Source organism: Augochlora pura, chromosome 7 (genome assembly GCF_028453695.1).
Source record: "Augochlora pura isolate Apur16 chromosome 7, APUR_v2.2.1, whole genome shotgun sequence".
Classification (NCBI taxonomy): domain Eukaryota; kingdom Metazoa; phylum Arthropoda; class Insecta; order Hymenoptera; family Halictidae; genus Augochlora; species Augochlora pura.
Genome location: NC_135778.1, coordinates 3,223,722 through 3,249,490, shown reverse-complemented (window position 1 = coordinate 3,249,490; position 25,769 = coordinate 3,223,722). Strand labels below are relative to the sequence as shown.

At 41.5% G+C, this 25,769-nt stretch overlaps 1 long non-coding RNA gene across 1 annotated transcript in view; it reads right to left on the bottom strand.

The window, feature by feature from the left end:
- The window catches only part of LOC144473005 (uncharacterized), a 213,786-nt gene that overhangs the window by 47,666 nt on the left and 140,351 nt on the right, over positions 1-25,769 (bottom strand). The window contains exon 2 of the long non-coding RNA XR_013494485.1: positions 19,530-19,578. This is a non-coding gene — a long non-coding RNA (uncharacterized LOC144473005). The remainder of the gene's footprint in view (positions 1-19,529; positions 19,579-25,769) is intronic.

The following is a 25,769-nucleotide window of genomic DNA, read 5'->3' as shown; positions in this document are numbered from 1 at the left end:
GTTAAGCCCCGCCGACTTGCTGCGTAAACCAGGGAGCGCGTCTTAGGACCATCGCGAATCGTACGCTACACTTACACGCTTGTAATAGACTGAAGTTGTTAGGTTATATTAGTTTGACTTGCAATTCGGTGCACAAGTTATTTCATTCCATTTCCCAGTTCGAGTCAGTTGTTGGCAACGATCCCGCAAAGATACACCTTTGCCGCTCGAGGTGTATCGATTAATATTTCTTTCGAAGATTACGAAGCAAAATCAGAATCAATCCAAAACTCTACCTCCGGCCACGTGTGCAACTGACCCTCGGCTCGTAACAAAGCACACCGCGCCGTCCTTCGATCGGCCACCTCGGATCGCTCGATATCGAAGAGAGTCTCTACAAGATTCGTGCTCTCGGCTCGTTCGGTGCCCAGGAGAGAGGAGGGGGGAACGGGGGAGAGGCAGCCGCGTCTAGAAAACGTCTTTCTATCTACGGGCCGGTAAGAAATGGCTCGGAAGGATCGTGATACGGCAAATGTTTGAAATGATTCCTAACAAGGGAACGGGATCCGGACGGATTGTGTACACAAACGGGCACTGGCCGGCCGTCGCTTGATCGGGGCTCTCGCACATAAAAGACGCGGCGTCGCCGTGTGCGTGCGCGTGCATCGTCACGCGCGCCTGTCACACGTGTGCGCGCGTATCGCGCATGTACAGTCGGCCGCGCTAGTGTGTTCGACCACCTGCCGCCGCTCGCAATCAGCAGGCTGGTTAGAACGAATTCCATAAAAATGAAGGATTTATTTTAGTCGAGATTAACCCTTCGCGCTCGGGGCGATTTTAACTGTGAATCTAAGATTAGTTTCTTGGTACGCGGTATTTACGAAAGGTACTTTTGTCTGGATGAAATTGGTACTCGTGACTCGGACTATCAGTTTTCTAGATAACAATTTTTTTTTTAAATTTTGTCACTGCGATAATTATTTTAGAACGTGATAGAACGATTTTTTTGTGGTGCTTTAAGAGGATTAAAAGCGCCGCCAATTGTTTCTCAAAAATTCTATCTTTTATATATAATTACACGTCAGATAATTTAGTATAAAACAAGCTCAATTCTTGTTTAATTCTTTCAAATTTCGTCTGTAAATTTTTCTACTTTTACGTCCGTATTGAATAAATAAAATAAGTGACCCAAACAGCCTTCGAGTTTTCCATTCACATAAATCGTTTAATATTTCACTAATATATAACAATGTTAAATATTCACGTTACGATACACCGTTTACTTCTCCATTATTTACAGCAATTACGAATCGGTTCAAATACAATTGTACTTTGTAAAAGTCAAGCTTGGTATCTACTCTTTCTACTAAAATTTCGCGCGCAATGTTTCCCGGTTCCAGAAAAATTTCTACGCATTTCCACGTGCGGCGAATGAAAGACTCGTGCGTCCGACCGTAGAACGCTCGTCGGCCGATCCGCGTAGCCGCGGCAGCCTTGATTGGACGACGATGCAAAAGGGGGTTTTGCAAAGAGAAGGTCTCGCAGAAGGGAGAGTCCGGGGTGGGAGGGAGATCACGGCGTAGGGACACGTGAGAAACTAGAGGAGGAGCGAGGCGCGGTGCGGCTTTTAATTGCTCGCTTTCGCTTTATTTCCTTTTTTTTCGCCCATTCGACGGCCGTGGTCCGAACGATCCCCGGGCACTGCTTTGACGGCCCCCGGCGTATCGTTATTAGCGTTGATAGATCCTTTGCATTGAGGGGCAACGGTGCCCGCCATGCGGAAACCGCGGCCGCGCGCCGGCCAGTCATCGAGAGAGCCGTTCCGCATTAAAAATCATAGGCCACTCGATGCGAAAATAAAAAAGGAAGAGAAGAGCCCGGTGAGCGCGAGCGGTCGGCGAGTCCTAATGGACGAAAGGGTCCGGCCGGTGGGGTAGGGGTCTACGGGAAATTGGTCCCTTTGAAACCGCGCGCGTGTCCACGCGATCGAGCGCCCTATTCCCCAACTGTAATTAACGGTACGCCGGTTTTTCTTCCGCGCTATTAAGCGATCTGCTATTATTCCGATTTACCGGTTTTGACCGGCTACAGTTACCGGTCGTGTTCTGTGTAGAATCGTAACGCCGCGAGTTTACACATGGGGAATGCCACGGGAAAAATGGCGATTCGGTGCGAGTCTGAAAAGATTTTTTTTATTGCAGGTTTTTCGTCGCGGAAAGCGATCGATTTGAATTGATAGAAACTCATTCGCGATAGATATTTTATTCATCGATTATAACAATAGGATCGATTATTGTAACTAATAGTGAATATTGTTCGAAGAGTCAGGTAAGTAACAATATTAAAATAACCGTGGTAATAGGTTTAATCTTCGGGCCGCGAAACCTTTTGAAAAACTCATTTGTTTTCGCAACTGTGTTTCGGAAATGAAGCGAGAAATTCACTTAGAAATATATTTAAAAATTCACGTAGAAATATATTTAAAAATTCACTTAGAAATATAATTAAAAATTCGCTTAGAAATATATTTAAAAATTCACTTAGAAATATAATTAAAAATTCACTTAGAAATATATTTAAAAATTCAACTCGAAATGATATCTTATTCGTCGATTCTTATTTGTTGAAATCCAACAGCATCGAATTCCGAATATTATTTCAATAAATTCTGACATCTTTTTATCTCCAGATTTTATTGCAAATCTGCTTCGTTTCCAGCAACTATAATAATCCTTTACTTTATCCTATCAAATAATGTTGTCTTCTTTAGATATTTTACAAAGTTGTCGATGTCATTTTCCATAGGTATTTTACAAAGTTGTCAATATTGTTTTCCATGAATCTTTTACAAAGTTCTCGTTATTGTCTTCTTTAGCTATTTTAGAAGTTGTTCACTCTGTTTTCTTTAGGCATTCGACGAGGTCGTTGACATTGCTGTCTTTACGTATACCATGAAATTGTTGATCTTGTTTTCAGTGGGGTTCTTCTGTTTTAGTGTTGAGCAAACTTTGAAGTGTTCGCGGTGGTCTCTCTGTGTACCAGGCGGTATGGAAGTAAACGTGTCCCACTAACTCGTTTGTCGCAGACATAATTTGCGGTTCATGAATGGTTGTTGTTTCAGTTTGTAAGAAGATCTGTAAGAAGACTTTCAAAACGCTACAGAAAGAGAAACACGAGACGCGGTGTAAGTTTATTTATAACAGAAGAACTACTTATTCGCGTCTATAGTAATTGGACTCTTTACTTTAAAAATAGTGAAAATCCATTTTTATAAAATATAAGATATCACATTATTTTTGATTAATTTAGTATAACTGTTTTATTCATAACTAGCTAATATTTAATATTTGTAAAAAATGATAATTTTAAATATGAAAACATTGCCACGTAAACAGCAAAAATAAAGAATAGCAGTATAATATAAATAAAAAAGTATAATATAAACAATAGAAGTATAATATAATATAAATAATAATAGCAATATCTTATGTTAAGTTGAACAATATATAAATATTATTAACGTTTAAAACATAAGAGCTTGCCACTACATTTATGGTTACTATTCATAAAATTATATCAGTACATAAATATATTTCAAATAGCGATATCTATAATATACTATTATAATTGATATTGCAATAGCAATTTCTCATAATCGAAATGAAACGATTTTTACTCCTGACTAATTTGAAAAATGGCCCAAGTCAATTTACGTCCCGAAATATACATTCCTTTAACTATATTCTCTTAAAAGAAATTTATACAATCAACACATTGATTAACTAGTAAAAGCACTACCAGTCTCGTCCTTTCAATAAATTTCACCCGGCTCGACATATTTAACAGTCCACCTCCGCCGAAGACAATCACGCATCGAAAAAGGGTAAGTTCGCGCGTCGTTCCGCTTTACCTGTAAATCTTGGAATAAAGCGAAGCCACTTAAAACGTCGCATTTGCATAAATAGCAGCGCGCGCGCGGTCGCGGGAATAACATCCGCAGCATTTACCGATGGAATATTTCCCATGAAAATTGAATGGCTTTCGAGGAGAATGTGATTTAATATCGCCGACCGCTTTCAATTGAAACGCGCAACGTATCCTTCACCGGCACGCGGGGGAGGGGGGGGGGGGGGGGAGGGAGGCAGAGAGTTCGGCGCCGATCGTCTTCCCGATAATGAAGTATTTTCGATACGGATCAGTTTAAAAAGGGCTGGTCCGACTCTGCCCGACGCGAGACGATATAATTAAATCGAATTAACACGATCGCCGTTCTCGCGCGGTTTCTCCTTTGCCCGGAGTCTAATTGCGCGGACGGCAAAACGCGCGGACGGGGAATATTTCGAACTTCGTGCGCGTACGCGTTTCTCCGCGAGAAGTAACGAATAAATCATCGATACATGCGCCGCCGGAAGAAATCGACGTATCGGGTGAACCTCGGAAAGAGACGGAATATTGTTGTAACAAGAATTGAAACTGGGTTATTATACTGTTTGATGAAAGTAGCAGAGCACAGCTAAAACGATTCATGAAGTCTTTTCATTGGATTATTCGACGTATTTTTTAAAGTTAATCACTTATTCAATTAAAGTTAAATTGAATTCCTGTTAATTAATATTTTCCAACTCTTCTGGACACTTTAGTCTCCGTATAAACTTTAATTAAGACATATACAAATTTAAATCAATTATCAGAAAGTCAACAATCAAATGGGGGAGTGTTCGTAGAAAACCAGCGGCAAAGTTTTCTTAAAATATTATATAAAATATTATATTAATACAGCTATAAACAATACTAACAGATGCCTCTTAAATAAAAGCTTAAAGCATCGTGCTAAAGAAATATGTTCCCTCTTCAATTTTTCCACGACCAAAAACCTGACGCCGACTTTCTCTAAAAAATTTTCCCTCTTGAAATTTTTCTCTTCAAACAATTCTTCCTTCCACAAATTTATCCATGATTAAAAACGCTTATTTAATATTTAAGCAACCGCGGTCCCATTTGCCAGAACAAAGCCGAACCCAAGCCCCCGCTTATTTATCATTATGGGTCCAGACGGACCGTTCATATATAACACAATAAATCCACCTTAAACAACGCGTATCGCGTATTCAATTTCGCATCGAGAAAAGGGAAGAAACTTATGGGACACCCTAATATAAAACGCGCGGTCGTAACCGCGTTTTATTGTAATCCGAAAGTACGACGGCGGTAATGCGCGGCGTTGCCCACCTCAACTCCCCCCCCCCCCCCCCACCCCCCCCCCCCCCCGATAATATTAATACCGCTCGCAAGTGCGATATTTCCCTTATTAAACGAAGCGGCGGGGTCGCCGGAGCGGTTTATCGAGTTAATGAAATAATGAACAGCCAGACGATTCCATTTTATGGGAAAGATAACATCTGGATCGAAGTGTCCGCGCGCGACCGCCGGAAACGCGGTTTTATACCGGCTAATAAGAGACGACCCGGAGGCAGCACCGCCGTGGGTACCGACGGACTCGACGAGAAAAACGAAAGAAAACGTAATCGCCCGCGCGGAGAGCCGCCTCGGGGGCCTACGCGCGCGGCGAGGAGAAGAAGGGCGGATAGCTCCCAGGGAAAGGAGCCGGGAGCAAAGGTCAAGCTGGTCGCTTCTGCCGCGCGGCGACGTTCGACCGAGAGAGCCTCGCTGCAGCCGTTAATGCACAGGGAATGCTGGATAACGCTCGGCGCGCAAAGCTGTGCGCACCACACCGACGGGAGGGGGGGAGTTCGGTAGCCGAGGCCCCCGTCGATGGGACCCCGCGAGTTGCAACACGTATGCGGCCACGGATTTACAGTTATTACCGGGCGGCGGATCTTTATGCGAATGCCGACTGTCGTCGTCCGTTTCGGACGGAGCCGCGGAATCAACGCGGGGAATTTATCTACGCCGTCGTGGGACTCGTTAAATTGTAAATGGCGCGCCGTGCCCGGCCATTTACTTCGCTAACTTTTGCTGACGTCTTCGTTCCCCCCCGGGGTCGGGGACACGCCGCCACGGAACCGTTTCGTCGATCGGTCGCTAGCGCCGTGGAAATGATCCCGCGACGTTGTTTAACCCCTCCCCGTACTTTAGCGAGTCAGACTCGCGATGAAGTTTTTTGCCCAAACATGAATATCGCGAGTCGGACTCGCGAACAGTTACTTGGGCCAAACATAAACATCGCGAGTCTGAGTCGCGAACACATACTTGGGCCAAACGTAAACATAACAAGCCGAGCTCGCGGACTGATTTTTTGCCCGTTACGTTACAAACATCAGTCTGGTCTGTTTAGCGCGCGTTGGTGCGGACCGCTCGGGCCCGAGTTTCGTGTATCAAATTTCACGGTTTTACTAGGGTTTGGAAAAAAGGCTCAGAAAAACCAAACGAAAAGCAACATTTACACCATTCAAAAAGCAGTGTATTAATTTTACATTTGCCGGTGCTTATTCCAAATTCTAATCGTGCAACTTTTAAAGAAAATGGCACGGCAAGGGGTTAATGTGTTAAGATCCCCGCTAGATTTACTACAAAAAGGAAGCACGAATCTAACAATAGACGACTGCATGCCCGAGTTTACCGGTATCTCCGAAACCAGCGGCTAACCAGGGCCAATATCTCACACATATCATTAGGGGGTCTCGTGAGCCGGCATCGCACAAAAGCTCGTTAAAGTCCGGACAGCCGGGGGTCGTTCCCTTTTAAGGGTGAAAAACGCGTTCGCGTCTCTGAAATTATTGATTCGATTTGTAAAAGTCGAAGGAGAGCCGGCGCAGCGGTTCTCACGAAAAGACGGAGCTGAACAGCGAAAGAAAGAGAGAGAGAGAGAGAGAGAGAGAGAGAGGCGCGTGGGCTAAAGCTAAGCCGAGGGCCCCGCGTGCCTCTGATGTACTCGGCTCCATCACCTAGTAGCAGCGTACCGTAAATCTCCGATGTAAATACACGGCCGGGTTAGTGTCCGGTGCAACACACTAGAGCGAGAGAGCGAGAGAGAGAGAGAGAGAGAGGGAGAGAGGTGGGTCCCTTAACTAAGCCGTCCCTCGAAAAGCGGTTCTCGTCCAGGAGCGATTTATTTACGGCGGCACGATACTCCTCGACCGTCGACGTTCCCTTCTTTTTTTTACCTCGACGGCTCTCCCTTCGCGCCAGCGCCCTGTTTGTTACGTTCCCTTACTTCTCGCTCCCAAACCCCGTCGCTTTCCTCCCATTTGTACTGGACGGCCGATGTCCCGCGCGCCGCCCGCGCGATTAATCATTTTCCACGGCGAGGGAATTCGTATTTTAACGGTGTAACGCGCGCGAGAGACGCGGCGGCAAACGGGAAAATAGAAACGGGGCCCGGGAGGATGAAATTGGATTATGTCGCGGGGATCCGGGCAACCGCGCCTTTTAAACTGATCCACGGTCTGGCAACGGCCCACGGCCGCCGCGCAACCGGTTCCTCTCTCGCCGCCTTTTACTCGCCCCGCTCGCGTATCTTTATTTACTTCGCTTCGGAAAGTTTTCTCTTGTTTCGCACCTTCTCGGATATCCATTCTTCTATCTCGCCCTCCCGCGTCCCCCCACACTCCCTTCCCTTCACCCTTCGGCTTTATGCTTTCCCTTTAGCTGTCGAGCAATCCGAGTTGACTCCGATAAATGAAACGAGGACTTCGTTGTTGCTCGCGTTAACATTTTGACTGCCTCTTCCCTCCCCGCGCAGCCGAGTTTCATCTAGCTGTTAGATTTGCTCGAATTAACCCTTTTTTAGGTTATTAACCCTCGCAGTCATTTTAAGTCGAAAGCAGTTTTTTTCCGACCGCGTCACCATTTTGTGTAATTCCGGTGCAGTTTGTGCGCAGGAAATTGAATTTTGTATCACCGTCGTGTATACAAGGTGTTCCATTTTGAGTAACGAGTTTAATTAGGATGTAAACTATGCTTCCTTGTTGTCAATGCGTCGAGTATGGTGGCAGCAGATTTTTTGTGTTTGTAAGACTGCAAGGTGGTTTTTGACTTTTTCTTGTGAAAATGTATTTTTACTTTTTGAAGATCATAGTGCTTTTCGAGTCAATTGCATGACTTGCAATCACTTAATGTTCTCAAATTTTATCTATAACAATGACCTTAGGTGACCGTTACAGATTAGCCGTAACAATTAATTTCCTATTTTGGACAATTAGGAAACGGGGTGTTCCTAGACGCTGTATTTTTTTCGGTGACGGGTCAACACGCCCCGTTTCCATACCGGACGGTGCCACGGTCATCCAATCTCCTTTATCAAGCGCGTGAACCTCGAGCAAACCTCACCTGATCCCATTACTGTCCCCTAATTTTGGACTTGAGCACATTCGGGGCACTCCGCGCGTTAGCTAGTGTAAACGAGGTTTAATTAGTCGGCGATACGCGGGATAATGAACGATTCCATTCGATAATGTTTCGTCTATTCTTGGTTCATACTTGAAACCGATCAATTCATGTCTCATATATATATATATATATGCATAGAGAAATTAATTACTTGTCTCGCGTGCTAAATCACTAAGGACATTTTGTTAATTCTGTTAAGGTTATGTCAGTTCAATTGTTAATTGTTAATTACCAATCGTAACCAAATTACATAAAATCTGCTGTGGTCGACTTGGTAAAATTATAGATTCATACATAATAATAATATTATTAATATTTAATTAATATTAATACTAAATTTATTTATCAATAAATGTTCCCCCGGGCTTACATGCAATACCCGTGGGTAAATATTAATAAATATTAAATAATTAACAGAAAACAGAGCAAAATTACACATAAATTCCAAAACAGTTGACCAAAGTAACAAAAAATAACCGAATGTTCAATAAGTTCGAATGAAAAAGCGTTCGTAACTCAGAGAATAATTATATTTTAATAATATCGAAGAGAATCGTGCGCAGATTTTTCAATTCAATTTATTCACCGTAAAAAAGAAATTGTTGGCAAAATAAACGCGCGCATAATTCGGATCAGCTTGAAAATATATATGAAAATGCATATTCAAAATTTTTTAAATTAAATCTGCAAAGGAGATTCGTCACTATGGCAGTTATTTCTCCGCGTCGAGACTTTCGACCAATCAAAAGGTCGAGACTATTTAGTTTAACTATTAGTCTTAGTTCTCGAGCCCTTTCTTTATCGTCCGGCGTAGACGTTATGACAGATAGTATCTCTCGCTGTCAAAGTATCGTGCATCCGATCGAATGACCGGCAGAAAAATGTCGGATCCGAGGGCCTAATGGTACCAATAACAAAGGCGACAAGAGAGCAAAAAGTGGAACACACGGGGCTCGTTTAAAATTCATTCGTCTTGCGTTCGCGACAAAAGAGGGAGCGGGCGGGCCTGTCTAGGGAACGCATTATAGGCGATTGTATCGATCATTGGCGTCGCTCTGTTTCTTTAACCCTTTTAATACGAGCGCCGGATGGATCCGCGCGACGATCGGTATAAATAACGAGATTTTGTATAAATATCTCTCAAGATTTTGTATAAATATCTCTTAATATTTTATATAATCATTTTTCATCGCGAAGCATTTAACAATCGCCGCGCCGCAAAACGAATGAATCAATTCACCGGCGATGAACGTTTCGAACGCAAACAACGAAATAATTCAATCGTCCTCCCGACGTTTTAATGTACACACACGCGCGCGGCCGCGGAGAGCGCAACTATATACTCCACCATTTCCCGGCTGTTTTTCCATAGTTCCGCAATAATATGCCCGTTTAAAAACGAATGGATCTTCGGCACGGTTCGTTAGAACGTTCGCCTGGAACAATATTTGCCGGGCACGGAGATTCTCAAATAGGTTTCCGTCACTTTTGACATTTCCAACCGGAGTCTCGTTGCGAAAGCGCGCGGCGGCACCGTCTCCGCGAGCGCGCGGATATTTTAACCCTTTGCCGTCGAGCGATGACTTTGTAACACCTCTAAAAAATTGTTCCATTACGATGAACATTGTTCTATCCCAAGATTATTTTTATATCAACAAAGTTTAGATTTAAAGATTAAATAATCGTTGAATAGTGAAAATAATTAAATAATTAATTTAGATAATTAAAGAATCGTTGAATTTAAATAATTTAAAGAATTTAAATAATTAAAGAATTGTTGAATAGTGGAATTGTTGAATTTAAATAATTTAAAGAATTTAAAGAATTTAAAGAATTTAAATAATTAAAGAATTGTTGAATAATGAAATTGTTGGCATGCGTCACAAGAATCGATTTCGTATAAAAGTGCACTTTGTTACATAGAATGGAAATATTATTTTATTTGGTAGTTTATTATATTATTTATTATATTTATTTAGTTTATTATAATCTATAGCACAAATATATATACATATATCGATATGCATCTCGCTGTGCATACTATATGGCGTGCAAATTCAAACGTTCTAATTATAGCAATCACAAAATATTCATTTACAACAAGTGTGGGTCAGGAAGATTATTTTAGATTCGCAGTGAAAATGCCTTCGAGCGCAAAGGGTTGATAAATCTTTCCCCCCAGGGGAACAATGCGGTCTTTTCACCTGTTTTCCTGAAATTCGCGCGATAGAACAATCGAAAGTTCGCGCCGCGAACCATGTAACAAGAACTGGCCGAGTAGCAACAAGCCAGCCGGCATGAAATAGCGGAGATTCCTTAGATAAAAATGCGGCGTTTTTCTTCGTTCCTTTTCGATTTTCCACGCCGGCGGAATACCTGATGATCATCCCAAAGGCTTTCGCCCTGCGGCGCACCGATTCATTTGTTTTGATGGAACGTGTGGGAAACACAGGGAGAGACGGAGTCGCGCTCGTACGATACCTGTGGTTAACCCCTCGCGCTATGATTCTCCTTCCACGCTGTGTCGATTAGCATAAATTCATTATTAATATTTTCTTTAATAGGACAATTCCTATTTCTTGTATCGTCTTTATTTACTTTCGTTTCTCTGATAACAGAAGAATTAACCCTTTGCACTCGCATGGTGACTCTCAGGCACCGATTTTATATTGTTCTGTCACCCTTTAAAATAATTTTCATAGCAACAATGTTTAATTTTAGGAAAATCGTTAAATATGGCACTGTTAGTATGAATCACGAGAATTAATGTTTCGTTGTTGAAAATGAAAATACTATAAGACAAAACAATTATTTTAGATTTAGAGCTAAAATGGCTTCTAGAGCAAAGGGTTAAATTTGGTTTCGATTTGAGATAAATTAATAATATTCATATCTAGTAGATCATGCGTGAAATCGTTATCACGAGTCTGACTCGTTATTATAGTTTAAGGGGTTAATTGCGAGCCACCTTCCTTTCGACGCGACGTTGGAATCGCTGATTTCATATTTCAAAATATTTGATATTGGGAAAATATGTGAAGTTTTTCTTCGAACTTCTATTAAATGTAATTTTAATCTCGACTTTAAATTAGTTATAACTAGGTTTTTTATAAAAATTTACTGTAATCAAATTCACTCCTATTTTGAGTTAATTAGAATCTAAACTAAAAGCTGTTATAATTAAAATTTTTATTCAATCTTATATACAATATGTCTACGAGAAAAACGTGCAACTGTTTACAATAAAAGTTCGTTATAATTGTCATCATCTCTATTTGAAAGCAATTAACGTTCCCGCGAGATATTTTCGGACGCACTTTTTTACCCGAGCATACTATTGGAAATTGGATCGATGGACGGAAACAGTTTCGAACATAGAATTCAATTTTATTGTTACGCATTCGAACAAACTGAAAATACGTCTGGAACAATCAGAATATTTCAAGAGTTGAAATATTATCTAGTTTTAGTTTTTCCGGTTCCAATTAATTTCGTTCGATCTTGCAGGAATTTTTGCAGATTGATTTTCAGCAGTCGACGTGTACGAGAACGAATTGGACGCCATTTTTACCAGAATTATTATTATCGATTATTATTAGCGGAATCAGAGACGTTGGCATTCTCAAGATAAGGAACCAATCGAGAACAACAGAGTTCTATTGTTTGATAAATTAAAGGAAGAATTATACCTTCGATAATTTTCTTATATTTCTTAGATAAACGTAACACGCGTCACAGAAATAAATTAATAATAAGCTTAAATATTTAGACTATTTTTAAATTTATTAACAAGTCTAACAACTCCAACAAGTTCGATAAGCCTAATAAATTAAAACTAAGTTTAGCTAAATTAAATAAATTAAATAAATTAAATAATTAACCCATTGCACTCGAAGCCATTCTAGCTCTAAATCTAAAATAATTTTTCCGTCGTACAGTATTTTTATTTCGAGCGACGAAGTGTATTTTACATACACCAAATTAATTCTCGCTATTCATTCTAACTGTGCTATATTTAACAATTTTTCTAAAATCAAACACCGTTGCTATAAAAATTATTTTAAATTATTTTGTCACCATTCGAGTACGAAAGGTTAAATATCCAGCGTCGTCGCGAAGCAATCGGCGCGCCACTCGCGTGCAACGCTTGTAGGTTATGTTAGGTTATGTCAGGTTAGCCGGAGCGTCGGTCGCACCTGGGAAACCGACGTACGCGATTCGTTACCCTATCAAGATTTCGCAATGTTCTACGCGTTACCTCGGGTGCCGTCAGCGCCGAAAGACAGGATCCGTTCCATTACCAGAAAACTCTCTCTCTCGCGCGCCCCTCAACGTTTTCCAATTAATTCGGCCGGGAGGTGCGCGCGCGGAGGGGGTGGGGGGTTCGATCGTAAAACAATCTGCGAAGATGGGTTCATAAACTCGGCGCGCCGCGGTCTATTTACCATTCGCAATTTCCTGCGCGCAGCCAGGTGTGCGCGGCGACTTATGACCGGCAGCGTATGCGAGGCAATCAAATTTATATTATAATTTCTATTGTACGGCCGCAGAGCATCCCTCCCCCTCGGTCCCGCGCGATCGAGAACGGAGAGGCGGCTCCGCATCCACGTCGGCGCGTATCTCGGTTACAGCGCGTCTTCGCTTCGTGCGCATCGTCTTTCATCCGCGGGACGATGCTCGGGAATTCGAAGGTTGTCGTTGCTATTTATTCTTGAAATTTAAGCGGTGAGTTTCACGTGGAAAGTAACTGTATTTCTGCGATAAACGTCATCGAATTTTTGAGCTTTTATGCGTTTAATTTGGTAATGTTTTAAACGAGTTTGTATGGAAATTATTTTAGGAGAATAATAATGTATATTTATCGTTTTTTAGATGGAAAGTTTGTCAATTTTAAAAAAAAGACGATTTTATGTGCAATTTTAAAGTAAGCAGAAAAGTTACGATTTCTTGTAGATTGCTTTAAGGAACATATGAAATTTTATATTAAAATTAATTATTTAAGTAAACTCGTTTTCTATAAAAATTGTACTTCGAGAAAAGATTGTTTTATTCATATCAAATACCAGAGAAATTTCTCAGCATCAGCGATAAAGTGACAGAAGAATTTTATATTATAGAAAATATAGAATAATCTATATTATAGTGAATATAAAGGTATTCTATATTATAGTGAATATAAAATATTGTATATAATACCTAATATAAAATATTCTATATCTTACTTAATACTTAATATTGTATAAAATATTCTCTATAATACATAATATAAAATATTCTATATTATACCTAACATAAAATATTATATATAATACTTAATATAAAATATTCTATGTATATAATACTTAATATAAAATATTCTATCTATATCACACTTAATATAAAATATTCTATATAATACTGAATATAAAAAAGTCAATATCACAAGAATTATTTAAAGCAACACACTGTACCATAAAGCGTGCGAACACCATAATTTTACGAATTTACTCCGGTGATCACCTGCCTCGGTCGAAGACAGCGCGCCGGCGAAGGGGCTCGGGTTTGCCGGCCATTATCGGCGCGTCAATTAAGGCCGAAAAATGTGGCCGTGCCCCGGGTAGAAACGGACGTGGAAAACGAAGTGCAAACAACGATAATTATTCTCCTTAGCGGCGTCGGTGGCAGACGCGGCGGTCGTGACGCATCGCCGCATTGTTCTTCCTACTCGACGGGCCCCCCGACAATACGTCTAGGATGACTAAGGCGCAACGACCGCCTATACTTTCACCTGTGTGCCCTCTCCGCGTTTGATATTCACCGTGCGCCCGTAAGATTAAAGCACCGAGAGAAAGAGAAACAGAGAGAGAGAGAGAGATAGCGAGAGAGAGGGGGGAGCGGCGGAATGATAATCGGAAAGAATACAGAAGGAATCGGTGAAGGATGACGCACTGTTCACAAAGAGGAGCTGCGCAGGCGTCTTCCTCGATCCGACGCGACGTTCTCGGCCCTGGTTTAGGATCGATTTTGATCCAGGGACCCGCCGCGTGATATCACGATTTAACATACTATACTAAATGTCTTGGAATCATCAAAGGATTAATATCTGCTTGTTCGATTTAGGACAGAGAGTTTTAATTTCGCGTGAAATCTCAGAAATGATAACGGAGGCTGAATGCATTGTACGGCAAGAAATTAGCTATTAATTGCTATAGTTAGCTATTAACTACTATAGTTAACTGTTCTAACTACTATAATCAGCAGGCTACTAGATAACGTAGGTTATAGATAGATAACGTAGGCTATAGATAGATAACGTAGGCTATAGGTAGATAACGTAGGCTGTAGATAGCTAACGTAGGCTATAGATAGCTAACGTAGACTATAGATAGCTAACGTAGGCTATAGATAGCTAACGTAGGCTATAGATAGATAACGTAGACTATAGATAGCTAACGTAGACTATAGATAACGTAGGCTAAATGCATCGTACCCTAATATAATTTACTTAAAAAACATAGCTTTAACAATGATAATTAAAAGTTTATTGCAAAATCTTGAATCCCCTGATTTCAAAAAATTTCTCTTGCAAACTATATGGGTACGAATACTTACGGGACTGACTGTATATGGGTGACGCGACGACGAACGTGTTAACGTAGCCCCGTGCACGCGCGACTATACTGTAGCGGTTTCAGGAACGATTCTGATCGAGGGACCGGCGCGGCGTGACATCTCGATTTTTCGAACGACATTCCGCCCCCGAGGAGCCAGAAGCGGGACCCCGGCGTGTTTGGAGAAGAAACTCCGGAGAACGAGCGAGTCCAGCGCGCGCCGGCTCGATTCTCGCGCTATACAATGGATTCCCGGTACCGCCCCGGCATTATGGCGGCTAATGGGCAATACCGTGGTTTCCGCCGAGGAATGTTTGGCCAATAAAGAGTCACCGTTGCCCCCGGGAAGAAATAATATAGACGTGTTTGGATTACCGATCGAGCTCTCGGACCTCGCCGCACAGAATTCGAAGGACCGTAGAGAGGGGGAGGGGGGTGTGCGCGCGATCGACAGGAGGGTGGTCTCTCACGCGCCCGGCTTTGTCCCGCGGCGACCGTGTTATCGGGTTAAGGTCCATGGGAAAGTTAACGCTTCTCGCTCGTCACGGTTTCCACCGATGAAAAACATATGGCGTGGACGTGTCCCGTCGCGAGATGGTAAGCCATGAAATTGGAGTTTTCTTTCAAATTTTTTTCATTGGCGATCGAACGCTCTGTTATGCCAGACATTTTGGAGGGTGCGAACTTTGAATTTTGTAAAGATGCGTTGCGTGAGATCGTTTTTGTTATATTTGTTAAGTAAATTTATTATGGGATGTTAGAGATTTCGTATAACAAAAATTTGCAATTTTTATACTATTGTAATAATCGGCAGTTTCGTTAATCTGTCAGAGAAAATTAGCAGAACTGCTATTATGACATGTTATGGATTTTATGTATTTATAAGAAAATGTCAAGGATTGAAGTTTAGATTAGCGACAGGATTAAATAATTTAAAATACTGTGCGAAATCTCTCGGAATAATCAAAGGATTAATGTCTTCTTCCAATTAAAGCAGAGAATTTCGCGCACGATTTAAAAAATAATAACGGCACCCTACACCAAGAGATTAGCTATTAACTACAATAGTTAACTATTAACTATTATAAATAATCGAAATTAAAATTTTCCGATTAATTATCGCATCGCGATTAATATAAAGCACGAATAATAATAGAAAAATAGAGCGCACTGAAATCACAAATATACCCTGCGATACAAAATCACCGATACAAATTGTCATAAAATAATCGCCATTACGAGGATTGATCGTACAGGTGGTCCCAAGGATAATTGCCCGCACGACCGACCGTGGCCTGCACGCGCGACGCGACTGTAGCAAAATTTGAGAACCGTCGCCGCAGCGAATTCCATCGGCGCCCCGCGTTTTAAATGTCGGTCGCGCGCGGCCGAGTTAATTACCGTCGCGCGCGCGCAGCAATGACCGACAACAACTGTCCGATAAATGTTAATAACACGTTCGTTAAAAAATCTGATTAATTCATGCTTACGTCGCCGGGACGGAATCGTTGAACGGGCGCGACGTCAGTGGGACGCGGCCCGAAGACAAAATATGACACATTACCCGGCCGCGTTTGTCAACGGCAAAGGACGCCGCGCGAGATTTCGAAAATTTGTTGAAAATTTAATAGGAAACCGGGCCGCGCCCGACGATGCACGTTTAAAATTTAATTAACGCCGCGACTGCCGTGTCGCTGGTCGCCCGCGTGTAGGTGACGGGATTCTTTTTTTCTCCTGTTTTTTTAATAATTAACTTCGACGCCGACGTATTGAGAGCAGCCGAATGTTGTTGCTCGAACGCTCACTTCTCGAAAATTCCATAGTTTTATCGGTCAACGTTGGAACGACCATAATGCGTTACACGAATTTACACGAAGTTTGTTTATTTAATTATTAAATAAACTTGCCAATTACTTTTGTCGATACAATATAGTTATTTAACTTCAGACTAGTGTAAGAGTACTGAGATTTGAGAGTCACAGGAAAAGTTAACGTTGTTCCTATACAAGTTTATATTTTTAATAATTATAACAGGACGTCACAAAAATTATTTGCAATGGGGAGGAGTCCTGAGGACATTTCGAGCAACTTTTTCCTTTACAGAAATGTTCTACGAAGCCTAGTTAACGAGTTATTAACGAGAAACGTTGACCAATGAGAGGCGAGAGAGTAAATCGTGCTCGCCTCTTATTGGTCACCGTTTTTCGTTAATAACTCCTGAACGAAACCACGGATCGAATTTTTGCAAAGGGAAAAGTTACTTAAAATGACTTCAGGAACCTCTTGTTTCCCTGTTTCAAGCGATTTTTGGATCACCCTTTATTTACGATTTGTAAAAATGTTTAAAAGAATGAAATACAAAACGACGATCTCGACACATTGGATCTCATAAGAATCAACATCGACTCGAAGCCAAGATTATTTATAATTATTGCTTTAATTATTTTTATCATTAACTTTGTTCTCTCTATACAAATTATAGATAACCGCGAAAAGGCCACCCCATTTGAATGTGCATTTGATCCTATATCCAGAGCTCGATTAACCATTTTCAATCAACTTTTTCGTAATAACATTATAATTCTCAATTTTCGATATCGAAATTATTTGAATCTTACCAATTACCTCTATTCTTGAAGACTTGCCACCAACTGCATTATACACCTTTCTTTTATTTATTCTAATTTTAATTTTCAGTTTATAAACAGAATTATTATCAAATTATATTAAATGAATCCACTAACCTTCCAATTTATTTACTATATATAACGCGTCAAAAAATATGCATAAAAATTGAACAAGCTCCGCAAGAAAGATCCTTGATAATAAATAAAAGGATTAGCCTTTTGCAGTCGGAGCCATTTTAACTGGAAATCCGAAATATTTCTTCAAACTTACAGCGTTTCCATTTTATATAACCCGGAGCATTTTATACATTATAAAATTGAATTTCATGATTAATGTAACAGATGATAGCTCTTAACAATTTTTTAAACATTAGTAAATTTGATAAAGATTATTTTGAAACGTGGCATGCTTGTTTATAGAGGCGACCCTTAGAGTCGCCATTCGACCGCGAAGGGTCAAGCACGATTTTATCCAGCGGTCGCTAGAACAAACGTCGCGCGGTATCATCCGATACGGAACACGGGTCGCAAAGGCGGAACCAGCCATCGATACCAGCGGATCGTTAATCGGCGTCGATGATCCGTCGTGTATCGTGTTCCTCGGGATCGTGTGCGCCGAATAGGACTCGACGGAGACGTAAAAAGTTAGAGAGGTCGAGTAGCACGCGCGCGCGCCACGCCTGCGGAAAGGCGAAAGGTTACACCCTCGTAAATCGGACGGATAATGGCGGTAGCGGAGAGTGAGAGAGCGAGAGAGGACAAATCTTCATTGTGATTTGAGCCCCGTAACCGGCGGCAATAAATTAGCGATCGCGGCGCTGAAAGGCGGCAATTACCGCGCCGTCGAACCGATCGGTTTCAACGATACAACACCGGCCTGTGTCCCGCGTTCGGTTTTCCGAGAAACGCAACTAATTCCGGACGGCCGGCACGCGGTTTTCCCGCCGGTGATTGATAAACAGTCGACGACGGGACGATAAAAGGGAGGGGGGAGGTAGAGAGCGGCGCCGGAAACGGTCCCGGCAACTTTCGTAATAAAGCGACGGATCGCGGCCGGTTTTGTTTTCGGGACGGTGTTGATCGACGTGATCCGGAAAGTGGCACAATTTATTAACGACGCGTTTATTAATGCAGCGATTTTTCAGCCGCCGCGCCGCGATAAATCGCCCGAGCGAAAATGAACCGTCATTTCCCTTCATTACGGTTGCGCGGAATAAAATTGAATCCCGCCGCGTTTAACGGTTTAAGCTCGAGCGGGCGACTCCGAAGCGACATCGAAGATTGCTACAATATTTTTTCGTAATAGTTGCGACAGCGACGAATCCATTTGCGTTTAAAGAACTGTTGATAATGCAAATATTCTACTTGACAAAGTGCCGATGAAATATTGCGCGATAAATTATGCGAAATAGAGATATTGTAGTTTGGAGAACATGTTTTCGAATTAAAATAGCTTCGAATGTAAAGGGTTAAAAACCGCGACGACGTCTCTCTCTCTCTCTCTCTCTCTCTCTCTCTCTCTCTCTCTCTCTCTCACGCGGTTGCCTTGATTAATACTGGTTTACCAATAATTAGTTTCTACGCGAGGCGGATATCATTTATATGCATTGTTTGCCAGCCCTTTAGGTCAATATTTAACATTTTGATTAACGGTTACGCGTGCCGCATTGTAACAACAATGAATTTGTTAACACTTCGCTGTAATGCAAGCTTGAGTAAAGAAACTTGTACAATTGTTTCTTAAGAATTTTCGTGATGACAACGATGTGGGAAGAAGCAGATCGATTATATTTTATTCCTATTTAAAGATGTGAAATATCTATGTTTAGATATTTAATAAATTGTGTTGTATATCTTTGTAACGAGGCTGAGAGAATGTTATAGTGAAAAAAGGGAGTCGTTGTTTATAGATAGGTATTAATTATTATAAAATGTTGCGCATGATTCAGTTCAGAAAAAGAAAAATAATTTTAAATTAACTCACCGTTTCTCGATGGTTCTGCTGCAGTTCTATAAGGTCTCTAACATTCCATCTGTAACCAGAGAAATTTTTGTTAATAATAATGGTAATAATGATAAATGTAATAAATGACATAAATGTGAGATAAAGATATAGAATAATGATCGTTGCAAGTTCGATGTATTGAGTGGTGTCTGGGATTGATCAATAGACAGTTGACCATATGACCAGTGGTCAGTGGTCAGTGATCACTTGATCAGTGGTCAATTGACCAATAGACAGTTGACCAGCTGACCATTGGTTAGTGATCACTCGACCAGTTGACCAGTGGTTAGTGGTCAGTGGTCAGTGATCGCTTGACCAGTTGACCATTGGTCAGTGATCACTTGACCAGTTGACGATTGATCAGTGATCGCTTGACCAATTGACCATTGATCAGTGATCGCTTGATCAATTGACCATTGGTCAGTGATCGCTTGAATCAGTTGACCATTGGTCACTGATCGCTAGACTAGTTGACCATTGGTCAGTGACCATTTGACCAGCGATCACTTGACCAATTAACCAATGTTCACTGATCAATGATCAGCTGACGAATATTCATTCGGCCAGCGGTCATACGATCAACAATAAATAACCTCCTACTTAAAATACCAAACTCTTACATAAAAACACTGACCCCTCCATAAAACCTCGAACCTCTATCCTTACCCAAAAGTATCAAGTTACACTCGTCGACTACAAAATTTTTTGTCGCAGAAGCAGATGTCATTTTATCCAACAACGAATCTAACATTTGAACATCATTTGGAATTCTTCCCCCGTAATGCGCGCACGCTGCTCACCGCCTGCAGTAGTAAACCGGCCGATGAGAAACAGAAGGGTAGGCCGAAGCAGGTGTATAGGAACCATAATTACGAAGAAGCGCCGTGACAGGGGAAATAAACGAAACGGTCGGAACGGTAAGTGGCTCGGAGCGACCACCGCGACTTAGGCAGCGGCATATTTGGATGCGTCCGCCGAACGATGCGGGATCGCGTCATCCCGCGCGCGGCCCGTCGACAGATGCGCCGTAAATAACAGGTGTAATTATCCCCGTCGCGAAAGCTCGCCCGTTGGAAACGTTGGAAATGTTCAAACCGTGGACGCGTTCGAAAATCTCCGCGCGTTTCGGTGCGCTTGCATACACGTATACGTACATACAAATCCATACGTATATAGATGAAAGTTTCGTGTACGCGCCGCTAGGGGTCGGACGCGCGAGGAACGGCGCCACTGGCGCGGAAGAACTTAGAAAAGTAATTTCTAACCTAAAACTGTGCGATATGAAAACTGAGGAAAGCAGGAACGTTTAATTGGCGATTCTCTAATTTTAGGTTAGTATATATGTTGTAAATAGGGTTAGAAAAAAGGGGAAAATCGTATAAAAAAATTTAATAAACTCTAATTTTAGACGAATCCATTGGCGTTTCCTTAATCCTACACCCAAGAAGAAAAAGAATCGAAAACATATTATATAGAGGAGTAAAAACAATATATTTTTGTTTAATCAATTTCGTTATAATTTGGTATAAATAAATTTTATACATGTGTTCAGTTATAATAAAAATTTATTATAATCGCGTCCCTCGATTTCAACAGATTTCTCTTACAAGGAATGAAGGTACGAATACTTATGGGACTGACTGTATATTCGCATGGTCGTCGCGGAGACGCCGGGACGCTTATGCAAATTAACGATCGCCGGAGTTTTACGTCCGCTTGATTATTGTTAGTATATCATTCCCGGCGTGCGCGTAATTCCCTGCGCAAAAACAACCGGTGCCGCGTTCGCGCGCGCGCGTGGTTTTACGGCGTCGTTGGGATCGGCTGCCGACGACACCGGACACGCGGATTCTTTGTAAACGCTGCCTTTACGCGACGCTAACGACCAACGCGCGCGGTGTCCTTCCGTAGGCGACTTCGCCGCGGCCGCGCGGAATGATCGCGCCGGGATTAGTATCTTCCACGTTTTTATCGGCCGCTCGAGCCCTCGAACCCCGCCGACCACTATTTCATCGTAATTTTATGCTGAGTTATACTCGACCGCTTCGGTAAAAATAAAGACCTTAAGTTGGCCCCCGTTGAAAGAAAAAAAACAACCCCGCAAATTGTGAGTCGCGCGAGGTGTTTCGGGATGGAAATTTATGTATCGTCTGCTCTTAGTTACGGCCGGGTCTTCAATTATCCTAGCCAGTTCTGGAATTACGAATGCGGCGGCGTACCGATGACGCCGGCCATTAATAATAACAATGATAAAGAATAATTCGACGTTTTGGAAATAATTGAAATAGTAAGTTATTTACAGGGAAATATTAATAAGCCGAGTTGTTTCGGTGGAACTTTCGATATATAAATCGAGATTTATATAGGAAGTTGGTTTTGAGTCGAGGTTTAAGTGGCAAGTTATATCGGCGGAAATTTAAATACCAAGTTTATGTAAGAATAAATTTCAATACACCGAGTTACCGAAGCAAAAATGTTGAACGTCGAGTTGCGCGAATCGAGATTTAAATACCAAGCTATGTGAATGAATATGTAAATACCAAGTTATGTAAATGAAAATGTAGATACCAAGTTATGTAAATGAAAATTTAGATACCAAGTTATGTAAATGAAAATGTAGACACCACGTAATTTAAATCATAAATCAAGTTACGGGGATCGGTACTTGAGTAACAAATTGTGTGAATAAAAATTCGAAGACCAAGTTGCACGAATCGAGATTTTAATATCGAGTTGTATAAATAAATGTGGAAATAATAAATATATTTTTATACGGATGCTTAAGTAAGAAACTAGAATATTAATTAACTACTGTTTGAGAAAGGCTAAATATTGAATTCCAATTATTATTTATTATTTATTATTTAATCAACAATAATTAAAATATCATCTGCTACGCTTTTCGCAGCAAAATTTCAGCTTAACATCATAATCTCCCACGCATATGTTTCAATTATTATTTCAGACAAGAACAGACAGATTTATATACATTATTCAAATTGAAACAAAATTAGAACAAAAATTATTGAAACAAAAATTAGTTTCCTACGACCACATTTCCATTCGAAAAGGTCTTTTAACGTCCAAACTCTGAAAAGAGCCTAAACACGATACTAAAGAGCAAAAGGCTATTTGCACACCTACAATCTAGTGATTAGCGGCTATTTTTACGACGTTATATAAGAGTGCCCGTGATGGATCGCTTTGGCTCGGTTAATAATGGATTAATCGGGGGCTAATAAGGGCACGTAAACGCGTGGATGCGACGCGGAGGGACAGGGAGGCGTGGTTAGGAGCCATAACGAAAGAATGAAGGGGTCTTCCGTGCTCCGTCGAGTTAATTAGATTGCCGTAGTTCACGCGAATTCACAATTTTCGAGGATAATTTACCGAGCGCGGTATTAAGCCGCCCTTTCGAAGAACAATTTCGCTATCGTCCCTTCTGCTTGAAGTTCTGGACAACAACGCGATGAACAGTGTATAGTTATAATTTCTGAAATTAAGTGCCAAAGGCAGATTAATTTTCAATAGATTCGAAAACAGTTATTTTGGTTCGAAAACAATTATTTTGATTCGAAAGAAATTATTTTTATTCGAAAACAATTATTTTGAGTCGAAAGCAATTATTTTGATTTGAAAGAAATTATTTTTATTCGATAATTTTAAATAATTTGGTACTTAAATCAATATTTAAATAGTGGTTATTTTAGGCAAAATTTAAATAACTCGGTATTTAAATCAATATTTAAATAGTAGACAGTTTAAGAAAAAATTAAATACCAAGTTATTTAAGTCAATATTTAAACATCAGACAATTTAAGAAAATAGTTAAATACCAAGTTATCTCAGTAAAAATTTAAATACCAAATAACCTCGATAAAAATTTAAATACCAAGCAACCTCAATAAAAATTCAAACACCAAGTTGCCTGAATAAAAATTGAAACAGCAAGTTACACAAAATATATAATCCACCCCCCCTTGATAAACATAAAGTTAACGGTGCCGCAACATAAACTAAACTCACAGTAATTGGCCACCGCACAGTAACCGGCTGCACGGCGCAGCGCTCATCTTTATTTGCTCGTGCCGCGAGGATCGGCAATTCGAGACCGCATAGTCGGGAAACAATTCTCCTCGGGAAACGTCGGGGAAAGCCGCGTTCCTGGACAGCGCGAGCAAAAGGGACGGAAGCAAGAAGAAATCGTCGAAAGAACGGAGAGACTGGGGTAAAGTTTCCCATCGCGCGTGGGTGGTTCCAAAAACGGTCGTACATCCCCCGATTCGTATTCACGGCGTGCAGGAGAAAAGACCGGGAAGCGAGCGTGTCCTTATACAATATCGAATCAACGCGCGGCTCATTTAAATATAAACGAGCTACGTGAACGAACACACTTTTGCCATCCCTCCTCCTCCCCGATGAACACGTTACACACCTCGCCGCTGTATAATTCAGCTACGGCTCTCTACCTGAAGCCGGACCCCGGTGTACAGGTGTATTTACATATCCTTAGATGCGCCCCCGGGGACGATTAAAAGAAATCGAGAGTAGGAACGCGGCCAATGGGAAAATTGATATGTTAAAACCACGGTGTCGTCACGGAACGCCTCCGCGTCGTCAAGCGACACTGGACGAATAAAACATGGATGGAAACCCTTTTCTTCGGATACCAGGAACGGTAACGTTTCCGACGGATCGCTATCGTCGTGCATCGAGGGTGAGCGAGCGTTACGGAATCTTAATCGTTTCGTTATTCCTGTCACAATGGAGCATTGTGCCATCCAGCGGACGCTGCACGAGGCGCTTCGAAATTTGTTTACATGTTAATTGCCCCAGCTGCTTCTCCAGCGTAGCGACGAAATCGCGTTTGGATGGATTGTTTACAAGGGGGAAGCGTCGCTCGACAATTTCGACGGCAGCGATTTTTATCGCAAACGAGATGAGTCGGTTGTGTGAACGTTTATGAGAATTTGTGAGAGGGTGGAAAGTAAATTGACGATTTTTGTAAGGATTTTAATAGGATTGGTGATGGTTTATTTAAATAGAAGAATTTTAAAAATAAAATTGGAATTTGACCAAGGATTGGGAATGGTTTAGTTAAATTATTAAGGTTTTGTTAGCTAGTTTAAATTGTTTAAGGAATATATTGGTGCGATGGGATCTTTAAAATTATATGAAAGAAAAGTTGCGACATGAGGATTTTTAGGGGTAGTTGTTCTCATTGAAATTGTATCTAATTCCTCGATTACTGTACAATCGATTTTGATCACATTTCTAACAATTCTGTTCATAGGACTATATTTATGGTTTATTAAAATCATTAAGAGGGTAGAAAGTAACTCAATAACCTCGACAAAAATTCACTTAAATATTGTTCAACGGATAAATTACATCCGATAGAAAAAAAGAGAAAAAAAGTAAACACAGATCCTAAAGAAATAGCTCAAAAATAATATAAAAAAGGAAGCAGCTAGATAAGAATTCAAAGGCATCGTTGTTCCTGTCACAATGGGCCATTGTGCCGTCCCCGCGCAGACGCTGCCCTCGAGAGATGTCTCGGAATTGTTGACACGTTAATTGCCGTCCGCTTCGCCCCCCACCCCCGCCCCACTCCCCACGCCACCGCCTCGGCGAGATCCTGTTTTCGAGAGGATTATTTCGTACGGGGCGGACTTGTTCGCGAATTTCGACAGGAATCGATTTTTCGTTTGCGCGGAATTGATAGCGCGTGGAGGGGAGAGAGGGGGGCGTGGGGACTGAGAGAGAGAGAGGGGGGGATGCACGGAGATTGTATCTGCGAAGCTTCGATCAGAGATTGGAAATAGTCGCGTAAACACGATTCATGAAAACGGTGCCCCGCCGATAGATGCGACCCCCCACTCTCCGCGTCCCCCCCTCTCTGCCTATACAGGCCCGGCGAACGCGTTTTTTTTTCTCCCTCCTCGAATCCATTTATTCGATGCTATTCGATGAACTCGGCCGTGCCGGCGCGCACAGCCCCGAAAACGATAGCTTAAACAAAGCAAATGCGCGGCCGACCTTTGCGGTCTTTTTCTGCAAAATTCGTTAATTCGATCGGTCGCGCGCGGCTACCGGAGATTTATGTGCATCCCCTTTTCCATCGCCCGCGTGCTTTTCAATGGGAAAAATTGCTACGCGTTCGCCGATTGGAAAAAACAAATTAGTATAAAAATGTCGAGGAGCTTTGTGTTATTGTTT